General features: G+C 38.4%; 1 pseudogene; it reads left to right on the plus strand.

Annotated features, from left to right (window-relative positions):
• The first annotated feature begins 866 nt into the window (after window positions 1–866).
• LOC101282815 (purine nucleoside phosphorylase-like) lies at window positions 867–1945 on the plus strand (annotated as a pseudogene).
• Window positions 1946–15662: the final 13717 nt, after the last annotated feature.

The raw sequence follows: 15662 nt of genomic DNA on the forward strand, positions 1-15662 counted from the left end.
CATGTTATTGCATATTTCAGTAGTATATTCCTGTTTATTGTTGAGTTATATTTCATTGTATGAATATATCGCAATTTGTTTATTCGATCTCCTGAAAATAGACATTTGGGCTGTTTCTAGTTCTAGAGTATGGTGAATAAAACTGCTATGAATGGAATATTATTCATCCATAAAGGAGAAAATCTAGCCATTTGCAGCAACATGGATGGACTTTGAAGGCATTATGCTAAGTGAAATAAGTCAGACAGAGAAAGACAGATACTGTATCATCTCACATATATGTGGAATCTAAAAAACAAAACAAAACAAATTCATACATATGAAGAACAGACTTGTGGTTGCCAGAATTAGGGGTGAGGTGGTTGGGGAGTGGGAGTGGGTGAGATGGGTGAAGGTGGTCAAAAGGCACAAACTTCCAGTTATGAAATAAATGTCATGGGGATATAATGTAGAGCATTGTAACTGTAGCTAATAATATTGTATAGTATATTTGAAAGTTGCTAAGAGAATAAGTCTTTAAAGTTCTTATCACAAGAGAGTGGTGATGGATACTAACTAGACTTACTGCGGTGATTGTTTTGCTCTGTATACAAATATCAAATCATTATATTGTACACCTGAAACTAATAATGTTAAATGTCAGTTCTATTTCAATTACAAAAAAGAAAAAATGAAGAAGGAAAATTTCAGAATTTTCTCAAATATATCAGCCATGCATATGTTCATATTAATATCAGTTAATTTTTAATATAAAACACCAAAAAAAATCCCTGCTATGACCATTCTTGTAAAAAAAGACTTTCTGTGCACAAATGTTTTTATCTCTTTTAAGCAAATTCCTATGGGTGAATATCCCAGGCATAAAGATGACATGGCAAAAGGAGCTGGTGTGCGTGCATGCGCGCGTCCGCACGCAGGCATTATGGAGCGAGGTTAGAGGGAGTCTGCTCCCCTACCCACATACAGGGAAGAGGTCTTCTCAGCCCACATGCTTGTCACAGATTCCCATCCTAGAGTCTAGATTCACATATGAAGGTTATCAGAACACTGCAAAATGGCTTTCGTCTTACACCAAACATGGACCTCAAGTGGCAGTGATCTGTGGTTCTGGGTTAGGAGGTCTGACTGACAGATTAACTCAGGCCCAGATCTTTGACTACAACCAAATACCAAACTCTCAAAAGTACAGTGCCAGGTCATGCTGGTTGACTGGTGTTTGGGATTTTGAATGGCAGAGCCTGTGTGATGATGCAGGGCAGGTTCCACATGTATGAAGTCTACCTGCTCTGGAAGGTGACATTCCCAGTGAGGGTTTTCCGGCTTCTGGGTGTGGACACCCTAGTGGTCATCAGTGCATCTGGAGAGCTCAACTCCAAGTCTGAGGTTGGAGATATCAGGCTGATCCTTGATCACATCAACCTATCTTGTTTCTGCAGTGAGAACCCTCTCAGAGGGCCCAGTGGTGAGAGGTTTGGAGTTAGTTTCCCTGCCATGTCTGACACTTATGACCAGGATATGAAGCAGAAGGCTCATAGTACCTGGAAACAAATGGGGGAACAGAGAGTTACAGGAAGGCACCTACGTGATGGTAGCGGGCCCCAGTTTTGAGACTGTGGCAGAGTGTCATCTGTTGCAGAAGCTGGGCGTGGATGCTGTTGGCATGAGCACAGTACCAGATGTTATAGTTTCAAGGCACTGTGGACTTTGAGTCTTTGGCCTCTCCCTCATCAATAACAAGGTCATCTTGGATTATGAAAGCTAGGAGGAGGCCAATCATGAGAAAGTACTAGAGGCTGGGAAGCAAGCTCCTCAGAAATTGGAACAGTTTGTCTTCATTCTTCTGGCTAGCATTCCACTGCCTTATGATGCCAGTTAACCAGCCCTGGAGTGGTCTGGCCTCTCCCTTACGGGATCCGAGGAGCTGCTACCTACTTTGGCCTCTTGCTGGAATCACTTGCCTCTGCCCTTAGGTAGTGGCAGAAAGGAGTGTTGCCTTCCCTACTTGTCCCACCAGACCCTCTGGTGCTGAGTCCTCTTCTGCTCAGTTGTCATCTCAAAATGATTTCCACCCCCATTCCTCTTCAAGAACCAGAGCCCAAGCCCTACCATACATCCGAGGATATGCCCAGGGTTTGACTTGGGGCCGTCGAATTCAGCACAGTAGCTACTGCTAGCTTCCTGAGATGATCCTCTCACATTTCTGGGGGCTCAGTTCTGCCTCCTCAAAGCACTGGAGACCACACAAGGAACAGCCTATTCATTTTGGACTTTTATAATATCATATTTTGAGAATAAAGAGAAAGATGAAAATAAAAAGAAGTAAAGTTAACTTCATTAGAAATTTCCAATCACTTCCGAAAAATTACTTCCATTTTACACTTCCACCAGCAATGTGTGAGATTTCTAGTAGCTCCATATTTTTGCTAACATTGGACTGCCCGTGTTTTTACTGTAGTCATTGTACTGGGTATGTAGTCATACGTATTGTGGTTTTAATTGGCATTTCCAGGATGATGGAAAATTTCAGCATCTTTTCATACACTTAGCATTGGCCATTTATATATCTTCTTTTGTGAAATATCTGTTTAAAATTTTGCCCATTTAAAGGATGTTTTTAATTTTTTTTTTTTTAGATATAGAAGATTTTTAAACTAAGTATATTCTGGTTACAATTCCTTTGTCAGATATACACATTTGAAATGTTTTCTACCTGTGTTTCATTGCCTATTCAGTTCTTAACAGTGTTTTTAGCAAATTGATTGCAATATAATTGTGACACAATAAACTACACATGTTTAAAGTGTACACTTTGATAAGTTTTGACATATATATTCACCCATAAAACCATCACTACAGTACAAATAATATACTTATTACTCCAAAAGTTTCTTTGTCTTCCCTTGGAATCCATCCATCCTGGCCATACCGAGACAACCCCATTCTTCAGGAAAACAATGACCTAGTTTCTGTCATTGTAGATTAGTTTGATTTTCCTAGAATATTATATAAGTAGAATCATAAAGTCTGAAAGTTTTTTGTCTGTTTTATTTCACTCAGGTTAATTATTTTAGGATTCATCTACATTGTTGTGTGTATCAGTAGTGCATTCTATTTTATTTCTAAGTAGTATTCCATTATATGGATATACCATATTTTGTGTACTGTTCACTTGTAATGAACACTTGGGTTGTTTTCAGTTTGAGCTATTACAAATGAAACTGCTGTGTACATTCAGAATAGTCGGACTTCCCTGGTGGCGCAGTGGTTGAGAGTCCGCCTGCCGATGCAGGGGACACGGGTTTGTGCCCCGGTCCGGGAAGATCCCACATGCCGCGGAGCGGCTGGGCCCGTGAGCCATGGCCGCTGGGCCTGCGCGTCCGGAGCCTGTGCTCCACAACGGGAGAGGCTGCAACAGTGAGAGGCCTGCGTACCGCAAAAAAAAAAAAATAATAATAATAATAAAAAAATAATAAGAGAAGTTAAAAGTACTATGAAAGCATAATTCATAAAAGGTAGATAAATTAACACAAATAAAGGCACTTTTATTTAAGAAGCAATTTTGATATATTAATGGCTATATCAAATTGCAAATGGGGCTTAATGACATTTTAGATGATGGAATGATCATGTGACTTTGGAGTCTCCCTGTGCTATGCAGCTGCTTCCCACTAGCTAGCTATTTTACATTTGGTACTGTATATATGTCAATGCCACTCTCTCACTTCGTTCCAGCTTACCCTTCCCCCTCCCCGTGTCCTCAAGTCCATTCTCTACGTCTGTGTCTTTATTCCTTTCTTGCCCCTAGGTTTTTCAGAACATTTTTTTTTTCAGATTCCATATTTATGTGTTAGCATACAGTATGTGTTTTATTCTTTCTGACTTACTTCACTCTGTATGACAGACTCTAGGGCCACCCCCCTCACTACAAATAACTCAATTTCGTTTCTTCTTATGGCTGAGTAATATTCCATTGTATATATGTGCCACATCTTCTTTATCCATTCATCTGATGATGGACACTTAGGTTGTTTCCATGTCCTGGCTATTGTAAATAGAGCTGTAATGAACATTGTGGTACATGACTCTTTTAGAATTATGGTTTTCTCAGGGTATATGCCCAGTAGTAGGATTGCTGGGATGGTAGTTCTATTTCTAATTTTTAAGGAACCTCCATACTGTTCTCCATAGTGGCTGTATCAATTTATATTCCCAGCAACAGTGCAAGAGGGTTCCCTTTTCTCCACACTCTCTCCAGCATTTATTGTTTGTAGATTTTTTGATGATGGCCATTCTGACTGGTGTGAGATGATACCTCATTATAGTTTTCATTTGCCTTTCTCTAATGATTAGTGATGTGTTTCCATACAAATTGTGAAATTTTTGTTCTAGTTCTGTGAAAAATGCCATTGGTAGTTTGATAGGGAGTGCATTGAAACTGTGGATTGCTTTGGGTAGTATAGTAATTTTCACAATGTTGATTCTTCCAATCCAAGAACATGGTATATCTCTCCATCTGTTTGTACCATTTTTAATTTCTTCCATCAGTGTCTTATAGTTTTCTGCATACAGGTCTTTTGTCTCCATAGGTAGGTTTATTCCTAGCTACTTTATTCTTTTTGTTGCAGTGGTAAATGGGAGTGTCTCCTTAATTTCTCTTTCAGATTTTTCATCATTAGTGTATAGGAATGCAAGAGATTTCTGTGCATTAATTTTGTATCCTGCTACTTTACCAGATTCATTGATCAGCTCTAGTAGTTTTCTGGTAGCATCTTTAGGATCCTCTATGAATAGTATCATGTCATCTGCAAACAGTGACAGCTTTACTTCTTCTTTTGCAATTTGGATTCCTTTTATTTCTTTTTCTTCTCTGATTGCTGTGGCTAAAACTTCCAAAACTATGTTGAATAATAGTGGTGAGAGTGGGCAGCCTTGTCTTGTTCCTGATCTTAGTGGAAATGGTTTCAGTTTTTCACCATTGAGAATGATGTTGGCAGTGGGTTTGTCATATATGGCCTTTATTATGTTGAGGTAAGTTCCCTCTAAGCCTACTTTCTGGAGAGTTTTTATCACAAATGGGTGTTGAATTTTGTCAAAAGCTTTTTCTGCATCTATTGAGGTTATCATATGGTCTTTCTCCTTCAATTTGTTAATATGCTCTATCACATTGATTGACTTGCATATATTGAAGAATCCTTGCATTCCTGGGATAAACCCCACTTGATCATGGTGTATGATCCTTTTAATGTGCTGTTGGATTCTGTTTGCTAGTATTTTGTTGAGGATTTTTGCATCTATGTTCATCAGTGATATTGGTCTGTAGGTTTCTTTTTTTGTGACATCTTTGTCTGGTTTTGGTATCAGGGTGTTGGTGGCCTCATAAAATGAGTTTGTGAGTGTTCCTCCCTCTGCTATATTTTGGAAGAGTTTGAGAAGGATAGTTGTTAGCTCTTCTCTAAATTTTTGATAGAATTTGCCTGTGAAACCATCTGGTCCTGGGCTTTTGTTTGTTGGAAGATTTTTAATCACAGTTTCAATTTCAGTGCTTGTGATTTGTCTTTTTATATTTTCTATTTCTTCCTGGTTCAGTCTTGGAAGGTTGTGCTTTTCTAAGAATTTGTCTATTTCTTCCAGGTTGTCCATTTTATTGGCATAGAGTTGCTTGTAGTAATCTCTCATGATCCTTTGTATTTCTGCAGTGTCAGTTGTTACTTCTCCATTTTCATTTCTAATTCTATTGATTTGAGTCTTCTCCCTTTTTTTCTTGATGAGTCTGGCTAATGGTTTATCAATTTTGTTTATTTTCTCAAAGAAGCAGCTTTTAGTTTTATTGATCTTTGCTATTGTTTCCTTCATTTCTTTATCACTTACTTCTGATCTGATATTTATGATTTCTTTCCTTCTGTTAATTTCTGGATTTTTTTTGTTCTTCTTTTCTAATTGCTTTAGGTGGAAGGTTAGGTTGTTTAATTGAGATGTTTCTTATTTCTTGAGGTAGGATTGTATTGCTATAAACTTCCCTCTTAAAACTGCTTTTGCTGCATCCCATAGGTTTTGGGCCACTGTGATTTCATTGTCATTTGCTTCTAGGTATTTTTTGACTGCCTCTTTGATTCCTTCAGTGATCTCTTGGTTATTTAGTAGCATATTGTTTAGCCTCCATGTGTTTGTATTTTTTACAGTTTTTTCCTGTAATTGATATATTGTCTCATAGCGTTGTGGTCAAAAAAGACCCCTGATATGATTTCAGTTTTCTTAAAATTACCAAGGCTTGATTTGTGACCCAAGATATGATCTATCCTGGATAATGTTCCATGAGCACTTGAGAAGAAAGTGTATTCTGTTGTTTTTGGATGGAATGTCTTATAAATATCAATTAAGTCCATCTTGTTTAATGTATCATTTAAAGCTTGTGTTTCCTTATTTATTTTCATTTTGGATGATCTGTCCATTGGTGAAAGTGGGGTGTTAAAATCCCCTACTATGATTGTGTTACTGTTGTTTTCCCCTTTTATGGCTTTTATTTGCCTTAGGCATTGGGGTGCTTCTATGTTGGGCACATAAATATTTACAATTGTTATATCTTCTTCTTGGCTTGATCCCTTGATCATTATGTAGTGTCCTTCCTTGTCTCTTGTATCATTCTTTATTTTAAAGTCTATTTAATCTGGTATGAGTATTGCTACTCAAGCTTTCTTTTGATTTCCATTTGTATGGAATATCTTTTTCCATCCCCTCACTTTCAGTCTGTATGTGTCCCTAGGTCTGAAGTGGGTCTCTTGTAGCCAGCATATATACGGGTCTTGTATTTGTATCCATTCAAATCCATTCTTGTATTTTAATCCATTCCTATTACTATTTTCTTAAATGTTTTGGGTTTGTTATTGCATGTCTTTTCCTTCTCTTGTGTTTCCTGCCTAGAGAAATTCCTTTAGCATTTGTTGTAAAGCTAGTTTGCTCGTGCTGAATTCTCTTAGCTTTTACTTGTCTGTTGGTTTTAATTTCCCCATTGAATCTGAATGAGATCCTTGCTGGACAGAGTTATGTTTGTTGTACGTTTTCCCCTTTCATCACTTTAAATATGTCCTGCCACTCCCTACTGGCTTGCAAAGTTTCTGCTGAAAGATCAGCTGTTAACCTTATGGGGATTCCCTTGTATGTTATTTGTTGCTTTTCCCTTGCTGCTTTTAATATTTTTTTCTTTGCATTTAATTTTTGATAGTTTGATTAATATGTGTCTTGTGTGTTTCTCCTTGGATTTATCCTGTATGAGACTCTCTGTGATTCCTGGACTTGATTGACTATGTCCTTTCCCATATTAGGGAAGTTTTCAACTATAATCTCTTCAAATATTTTCTCAGTCCCTTTCTCTTTCTCTTTTTCTTCTAACCCCTATAATTCGAATGTTGGTGCATTTAATGTTGTCCCAGGGGTCTCTGATACTGTCCTCATCTTTTCATTCTGTTTTCTTTATTCTGCTCTGTGGTTGTTATCTCCACTATTTTATCGTCCAGGTCACTTATCCGTTCTTCTGCCTCAGTTATTCTGCTATTGATTCCTTCTAGAGAATTTTTAATTTCATTTATTGGGTTGCTCATCATTGTTAGTTTGCTCTTTAGTTCTTCTGTGTCCTTGTTAAACGTTTCTTGTATTTTCTCCATCCTGTTTCCAAGATTTTAGAACATCTTTACTATCATTATTCTGAATTCTTTTCCAGGTAGACTGCCTATTTCCTCTTCATTAGTTTGGTTTTTACCTTGCTCCCTAATCTGCTGTGTATTTCTCTGTCTTCTCATTTTGCTTAACTTACTGTGTTTGGGGTCTCCTTTTTGCAGACTGCAGGTTCGTAGTTCCCATTGTCTTCCGTGCCTGTCCTCAGTGGTTAAGGTTCGTTCAGTGGATTGTGTAGGCTTCTTGGTGGTGGTGACTGGTAACTGTGTTCTGGTGGATGAGGCTGGATCTTGTCTTTCTAGTGGGCAGGACCACGTCTGGTGGTGTATTTTGGGGTGTCTGTGAACTTATTATGATTTTAGGCAGCCTCTCTGCTAATGTGTGGGGTTGTGTTCCTGTCTTGCTAGTTGTTTGGCATGGAGTGTCCAGCACTGTAGCTTGCTGGTCATTGAGTGGAGCGTTGAGACCGAGATGTCTGGGAGAGCTCTCGCCTATTGATATTATGTGGGGCTAGGAAGTCTCTTTTGGCCCAGAGTCCTGAACTCGGCTCTCCCACCTCAGAGGCTCAGGCCTGACACCCAGCCAGAGTACCAAGACCTGGTCAGCCCCACGGCTCAGAAGAAAAAAGAAAAGAAGGAAAAAAAAAAAGAAAGAAGGAAAAGAATAAATAATTAAAATTAAAAAATTAAAAAATATTATTAAAATAATAATAATAAAAAAGAAGAGAGAAACGAAACCAATAAACAAATCCACCAATGAGAACAAGCACTAAAAACTAAACTAAGATAAACATATAAATCAGAAACTAATCAGTCACATACAACAAACCCCAAGTCTACGGTGGCTCCCAAATTCCACCACCTCAATTTTGGGATGATTCGTTGTCTATTCAGGTATTCCACAGATGCAGGGTACATCAGGTTGATTGTGGAGATTTAATCCACTGCTCCTGAGGCTGTTGGGAAAGATTTTCCTTTCTCTTCTTTGTTCGCACAGCTGCCGGGGTTCAGCTTGGGATTTGGCCCTGCCTGTGCATGGAGGTCTCCCTCTGGTATCTGTTCTTTACCCAGACAGGACGGGGTTAAAGCAGCAGCTGATTAGGGGGCTCTGGCTCACTCAGGCTGGCGGGGAGGGTGGGGTATGGAATGCAGGGCGAGCCTGAGGCAGCAGAGGCTGGTGTGAGGTTGCAACAGCCTGAGGAAAGTTGTCCCCGGGAAGTTGTCCCTGGATCACAGGACCCTGGCAGTGGTGGGCTGCACAGGTTCCTGGGAGGGGAGGTGTGGATCGTGACCTGTTCTTACACACAGGCTTCTTGGTGGCTGCAGCAGCAACTTTAGCGTTTCATGCCCGTCTCTGGTGTCTGTGTTGGTAGCCACAGCTCATGCCTGTCTCTGGAGCTCCTTTAGGTGGTGCTCTGAATCCCTTCTCCTTGCACACCCTGAAACAATGGTCTCTTCACTCTTAGGCAGGTCCAGACTTTTTCCCAGACTCTCTCCCAGCTAGCTGTGGCGCACTAGCCCCCTTCAGGCTGTGTTCACGCAGCCAACCCCAGTTCTTTCCGTGGGATCTGACCTCTGAAGCCCGAGCCTCAGCTCCCAGCCCCCTTCTGCCCCGGTGGGTGAGCAGACAAGCCTTTCAGGCTGGTGAGTACTGGTCGGCACCGATCCTCTGTGCAGGAATCTCTCCACTTTGCCCTCTGAACCCCTGTTGCTGTGCTCTCCTCCGTGGCTCCGAAGCTTCCCCCCGCCACCCCCGGTCTCCGCCAGTGAAGGGGCTTCCTAGTGTTTGGAAACTTCTCCTCCTTCACAGCTCCCTCCCAGAGGTGCAGGTCCCATCACTTTTCTTTTGTCTCTGTTTTTTCTTTTGCCCTACCCAGGTACCTGGGGGAGTTTCTTACCTTTTGGGAAGTCTGAGGTCTTCTGCCAGCGTTCAGTAGGTGTTCTGTAGGAGTTGTTCCACATGTAGATGTATTTTTGATGTATTTTTGATGTATTTGTGGGGAGGAAGGTGATTTCCACGTCTTACTCCTCCGCCACCTTGAAGGTCCTCCTTAAAATCCAGGTTTTAAAAAATATTAAAAATAAATTCTGGAGCAAGATAATTAGTAAATATTTTTAAAGTTTTAAAAAATTCCAGAACCTCAACACAAAAGGTTTCCATAGTAGCAAAAGGTTTAATGAGGAGAAAAACAATCCCTTTTTGTAAGTAACAACGTTTTATACCTGCACATAATTTTTCCCTTCTCATACAAACCACACTTTTATTATTTATGAACACGTTTTTTCCTTCCTTACATTTTTTCTATTTTCTCATTTATTTATTTTCTTTCTTTACGTAAACTGATGAATAGATTAACATCTCAGGAAAATAGAACTAAAGTGCTTGGGCTTTCACTCTGAACCATTCACTGTTCCATCAGATTTGATATATGATGACTTTTTTTGTGGGAAGGTATTGCCATAAATGCACTGGATTTTTAATGAGCCAGCTATAGGACAGGGGTGTGTGCATGTATATATGTGTGTGATAGGTACAAAAAAATCATTGACTCTGCCCTTCTCTTTCAAATTTCCCTACTACTAACCATAAAATTCTTTTGGGATGTATTAAGTAATGACAAAAATCACAATAATTACTCTTTATTGAACTTGTCTGTCAGGATATCATTACCTCTTTTATCATTACAACAATCCTATGAAGGAGAGAAGAAACAAGTTTAAAATGATGTGCTCAAGGTTATATATCTGATGTTATTAAACTGATAAACTAAAATAACTCCTGTTGACCCCATAGCCATGGTGTCTGTACTCTTGAGTTGAGAAGTGCTAGCAAGGTAGCTGCCAGTGACATAAATGCAGAGGCTCTTGGAAATATCTCCTGCTCTTCAAAACACTTCTGATCACTTGCTGATGCTTGATATTTTTAAAAATAGACTTAATTTTTTGGAGCCGTTTTAGAGTCACATTAAAACTGAGTGGAAAATGCAGAGAGTTCCCATACACCTCTTATCCTCACATGCTCAGCCTCTCCCACTATCAGCATTCCCCCACCAGAGTGGTACATTTGTTACAATTGATGAACACACACTGACACGTTATAGTTACCGAAAGTCCATAGTTTAATTCAGATTCACTCTTGGTGTTGTATATTCTATGGGCTTGGACAAAGGTGTAATGGCACACGTATCCACCATTATAGTATCATACAGAGTAGTTTCACTGCCCTAAAAGTCCTCCGTGTTCTGTCTATTCATCCCTCTCTTCCCCCTAACCCCTGACAACCACTGTTGTGTTTTCTTTTTACTGCTGAATAATATTCCCTTGTCCAGGTGTACCATAGCTTAATCATCCGTTAACCTACTAAAGGACATCTTGGTTGCTTCCAAGTTTTTGTAATTATGAAAAAATCTGCTATAAACCCAAATGTGAAGAATTTTGTGTGGACATAAGTTTTCAAATCAGGAAATATCTCCTGCTCTTCAAAATACTTTTGTTATTTTGTTATAAATTCTAAGCATCACTTTGCTGATGCTTAGAATTTTTCTCAGGAGTTCCAAGAGCTTCAGTTTTGCGGTAACCAATGAGACTTAATAGTGCAAAGGTCTCTGGCAGAGATGATGTTCTGGACTCACAATAGTGTATACAAAACTACATCTGAGACTTTCTTCAAAATAAGCACTGGGGACAGCTCTGCATCTAAAACAAGGTTACAAAAGAAGTTTCCAGAAATTGCAAAAATGTGCATCAACTTGAATTGCAAAGTTTTGCTCCTATTTGTTATTTGATTTGTTGCTGTGACCAGTTATGTTTTTATCCCTCTCTTGGTCTCTAGAAGTCTTCCTTAGCAACTAGGCAATTCGGAAACTTAGCTTCTGGCTTCCAAGCTCTCCCTGATCAAGTGATGCATCAGAGTTCTGTCTTGTGTTGTTACAAAGAGAGAGAATGCTCACATCCACGTTCCCCCATCTCAGGAAACACGAGTTCCTCTCTACACTTAAAGGAAGAAATGTCAAGATGACTTTAAACACTTTTATTTTTAAAAGATTAGTGTGATTTATGTATTTAAAAAGACAATACAGGAACATTGATGCAAATCAGTGGTGCCCACCAAATATTACTTGCACACCTGTATTTCCCTGTTGGGTGTCCAGTTTGTTTTCTTTTTTAAACAGGAAAATTTCTTCGTAATGATGAATTTGTTAATACACAGTTCTAGAATAGGGCCTCTCACTGGGCCACAAGGAGGCAGTAAGGGAGCAGGTCTGAGAAGGACCAACACATTCCAGAGCCCACATTGCACTGACACTCATGTTGGGAGTGACCGTCACGTAACTCCTCGAAGTTTGGCCCACCCACCAGTTCAGTCAAGATCAATGTCACTTTCAGTTCTTCAGCTTTGGCCATTGAAGATAAAATCTACCATGAGGACAGGATATCAGGCTTGAACTTTTCTAAGCAAACAGTTTTTGTCACATCACATATGTGTCTCTTTCTAGCATCTTCTTATATGTATTTGCTATTCTGTAATTAGCATTTAATGTTTCTATTTCAATAAGAAATCAAGTCCTCTTAGCCTATTTTCCATATTATGAATGGAAATAGTATCCATTGATGTCAACTAGGCAAGCTGCAAACTGTAGGATGTGTCTATAGTGTATCTTTTCCCTTTTCCTGCTAGTAGTTTTAATTAGGATAATCTGAGAACTTACATTCAGATTACCATTATGAACAATTTATTAATTAATTTATTATTTTTCAAAAATTGTTTTTACACTTTTACGAGGTTGCAAAACCATATTAAAACTGTTAAAAATAAAAAGAACATTTTTACCACTGGATATTAGTTCAGATTATGGTAGTAGAAACAAGGAATGAATGTTAACTTCATTTATTTGGTCAGTGTGTATGTTTTAAAACAACCTGCTAGGTCTTTGATTAAAAAAAAAATTGTTTTTAAAGAGAAAAATAAAATAAGCCATGCTTCCTATGGGGAGAAAACATATTTACAATAATTATTTGGACAGTAAGTCGAGTTTTAAGTAGTTTCATTATTTTATTATATCTATGTGTTTATACCACATCTTCATTTTCCTGAGTTATTATTATTTTTTAAATGGCACAGTTATTTCCTGAGGAACATTTTCTGGAAGGGTATGAGTCCTTGCGCATCTGAGAGTATCTTAATGATTTTACTAATTAAGTAGATAGTGGCGAGTGTAGAATTTTTCCCTTCAAAAGCTATGCAAACTTTCCCTTGAGAATCTCACTGAAATGTTCCACTTTCATTTAGTATTCAGTGCTGTAAACAAGAAATTTGGTTTTATCCTGAGATTTTTTTTTCTTCTATAAGAGACTTCTTTTCTGTTGTAAAGCAAGATTTCTTTTCTTTTTATTATTAAGCTCATCTGATATTTGACAATCTATTTCCTGGTGAAGATTCAAATTTTTCTTCAGCTTAGGACATTTATTCAATTATTTCTTTGATTTTGCTTCTCTTTTTGCTCTTTTTGCTCTTTTGCATATCATGTGTGTTGGATCTTCTGGATCATTTTTCCTAGTCTCTTGCCATTTTCCTTATTATTATATTCTTACTTTTATTTTTTCCTCTGAGTTTGAGACAATGTTTTGTGCTCAGCTTTTATCAGCTTCTCAGTTTCCTTCATCATTCAACTGGCTAGTGACTGCCTCCACAGTGTTTTTTAAAATGTATGAATTGAGCTTATTATCTGAAACAATGCTTTACTGATATTGAATATTTCTTTTCTAACATATTTTTCCTACAGTGTCACCTGGAATCTCATTCATTTTTATCCCAGTTCTTTACCTCTATTCCCCTTCTGTTGAACAGCTAAATCTTTTCATTTGGTGGTTTTTATTTGTTTATTCTTACATACAAGAGCAGAAGAAGATATGGCATAGACATGCTAAAGAATTTTCTCTGTGTTATGTGCAAACTAAAAGTAGCTGATTCAGACCCCTTTCCCCACACCTCTTCTCTATCCTCAGAAAAGCATCCAAGTATAACTTTGGGGTGAGAATCATAGTCTCAATCCTGGTACACTCCTTGAATCATGGTCAATTTCTTTCTCTCTTATAGCCCACTCTTGCTCCCACCCATATCCCTTCTAGCTTAGAATTCTGCTAAGTATTTACGTCCACTTATTTCCCAGGTGTATTTTCCCCTTGTACATGGTAATATGTAAGAGCTTGCCAATACCTTAACCCCATTTGCCTACTCTCTAGAATTTCCAAAATTCTGAAATTCTGAATTCTGAATAGTACCCTTGCCAAGATCCAGGGATCTCTATTATGTTTCTCAGTCACTTGGATGCACGTGAGTTAGAGAGAAGTGCACAATAAGGGTGATCAAATTATCATCCTAGATGGAAATCCCCAGGGATTCTAGTCCTAGAGTGGCCCTATAATAAATTAGATGTCTCACAATTAAGCTTTCTGTAACCAAGTAGCATCATGCATGGGCCATCTTTCTGGGATTCTCTACACTAAACTGAATAATTTATCTGAGGTGGGGCCTGAGGTTCTGATGTTGACATTGCTGCTCATGGACCACACTTTGAGTAGAAGGGATGTAGTCATTAACAGAACAACCTGAAGTTAGCAGAACAGAACAATATAAGCCTAACTGTCTGATTTTCTCAGATTTCTTGGGCTAGGAGCAGAAAAATACCTCCTCTGGTCTCCTCCCAGGTGAAATAGGTGTCAACTAGCTGACTTCTGCCTCATTCAGAGAAGAACTATGGTTAACAGGGAAGAAGGCCTGGTTTGTTATACATGACCCTACCACTTCTTAGCTGTATGATCTTGAGAAAACCAGTACAGCTCCAGGCTTCCCCTTTGATTAAAGGTGGACACTATCTCCTAGGTGTACACCTGTGTTTTTCAACCCTCTCTGCACATAAAGATACCCTGGAGAGCTTTGAAAATATTCCAGTGCCCACCATCAGAAAATCTGACTTAATTCGTCCAGAGCAGTGATTCTCAAACTTGGCTTGACATGGGGAGTTTTTAAAAATCCTAATACCCTGGCAAAACTCAAACTAAATATGTCAGAATCTTTAAATGTTAGAATCAGGCATTACAGCATCTTAAAATTTTTACAGGTGATTCCAATTCACAGGTAAGTTTGAGAATCACTGATCCAGGGTGAAGCCTGGACATTCAAACTTGTTGTTGATTCTAATGTACGAACAAAGATTGAGTGCCACCGATCCAGACACTCACATAGTATTATAAGGATCTGAAGAAATTACATAGCAGTCAAAGTTAACTTCCCAGTAATAAGACAAACTGAGATCCCCTGCTTCCTGTTGTGATGGACTGAGGAGGACATGATATCACTTCTTTGATATTCCTGCCCCAAAGGCATAACCTTAATGTAATCATGAGGAAACACACTAAAATGAAACAAATATTTTAAAAAATGCACAATGTACTGTACTCTCTGAAAATGTCAATCTTATTCATGAAAGACAAAGATGAATAGTTCCATGTTAAAAGAGACTAAGGAGATATGGCCACTAAAAGTAACAGATAATTCTTGGGAAAAAGATGTTATAGAGGATATGATTAGGAAAATTGGCAAAATTTGAATACAGACTGGATTAGATAATAATATTGTGTCTATGCTAAATTTCTTGATATTGAAAACTGTACTGTAGTTATATAAGAGAATGTTCTGTTGTTAGGAAATATACACTGTACAGGTTAGGAGTAAAGGGGCATGATTTTTGCCACTTACTTTCTAATGGTTCAGGGGAAAATTACATATATATATATATGAGATTACATAAGAGATAGGGAATAGTGTAGCATATGTGGCAAATTGTTAACAAGTGGTGAACTGGGGTGAAGGATATATGAGAATTCTTTACATATTCTTGCTTCTTGAAACTAAATCTGGATGAAGTGTGTATGAGAGTACATTGCATTATTTTTGTAGTTTTTTGTAAGTTTGGAATTATTTCAAAAATAAAA

This window comes from Orcinus orca, chromosome 9 (genome assembly GCF_937001465.1).
Source record: "Orcinus orca chromosome 9, mOrcOrc1.1, whole genome shotgun sequence".
In the NCBI taxonomy this organism is placed as follows: domain Eukaryota; kingdom Metazoa; phylum Chordata; class Mammalia; order Artiodactyla; family Delphinidae; genus Orcinus; species Orcinus orca.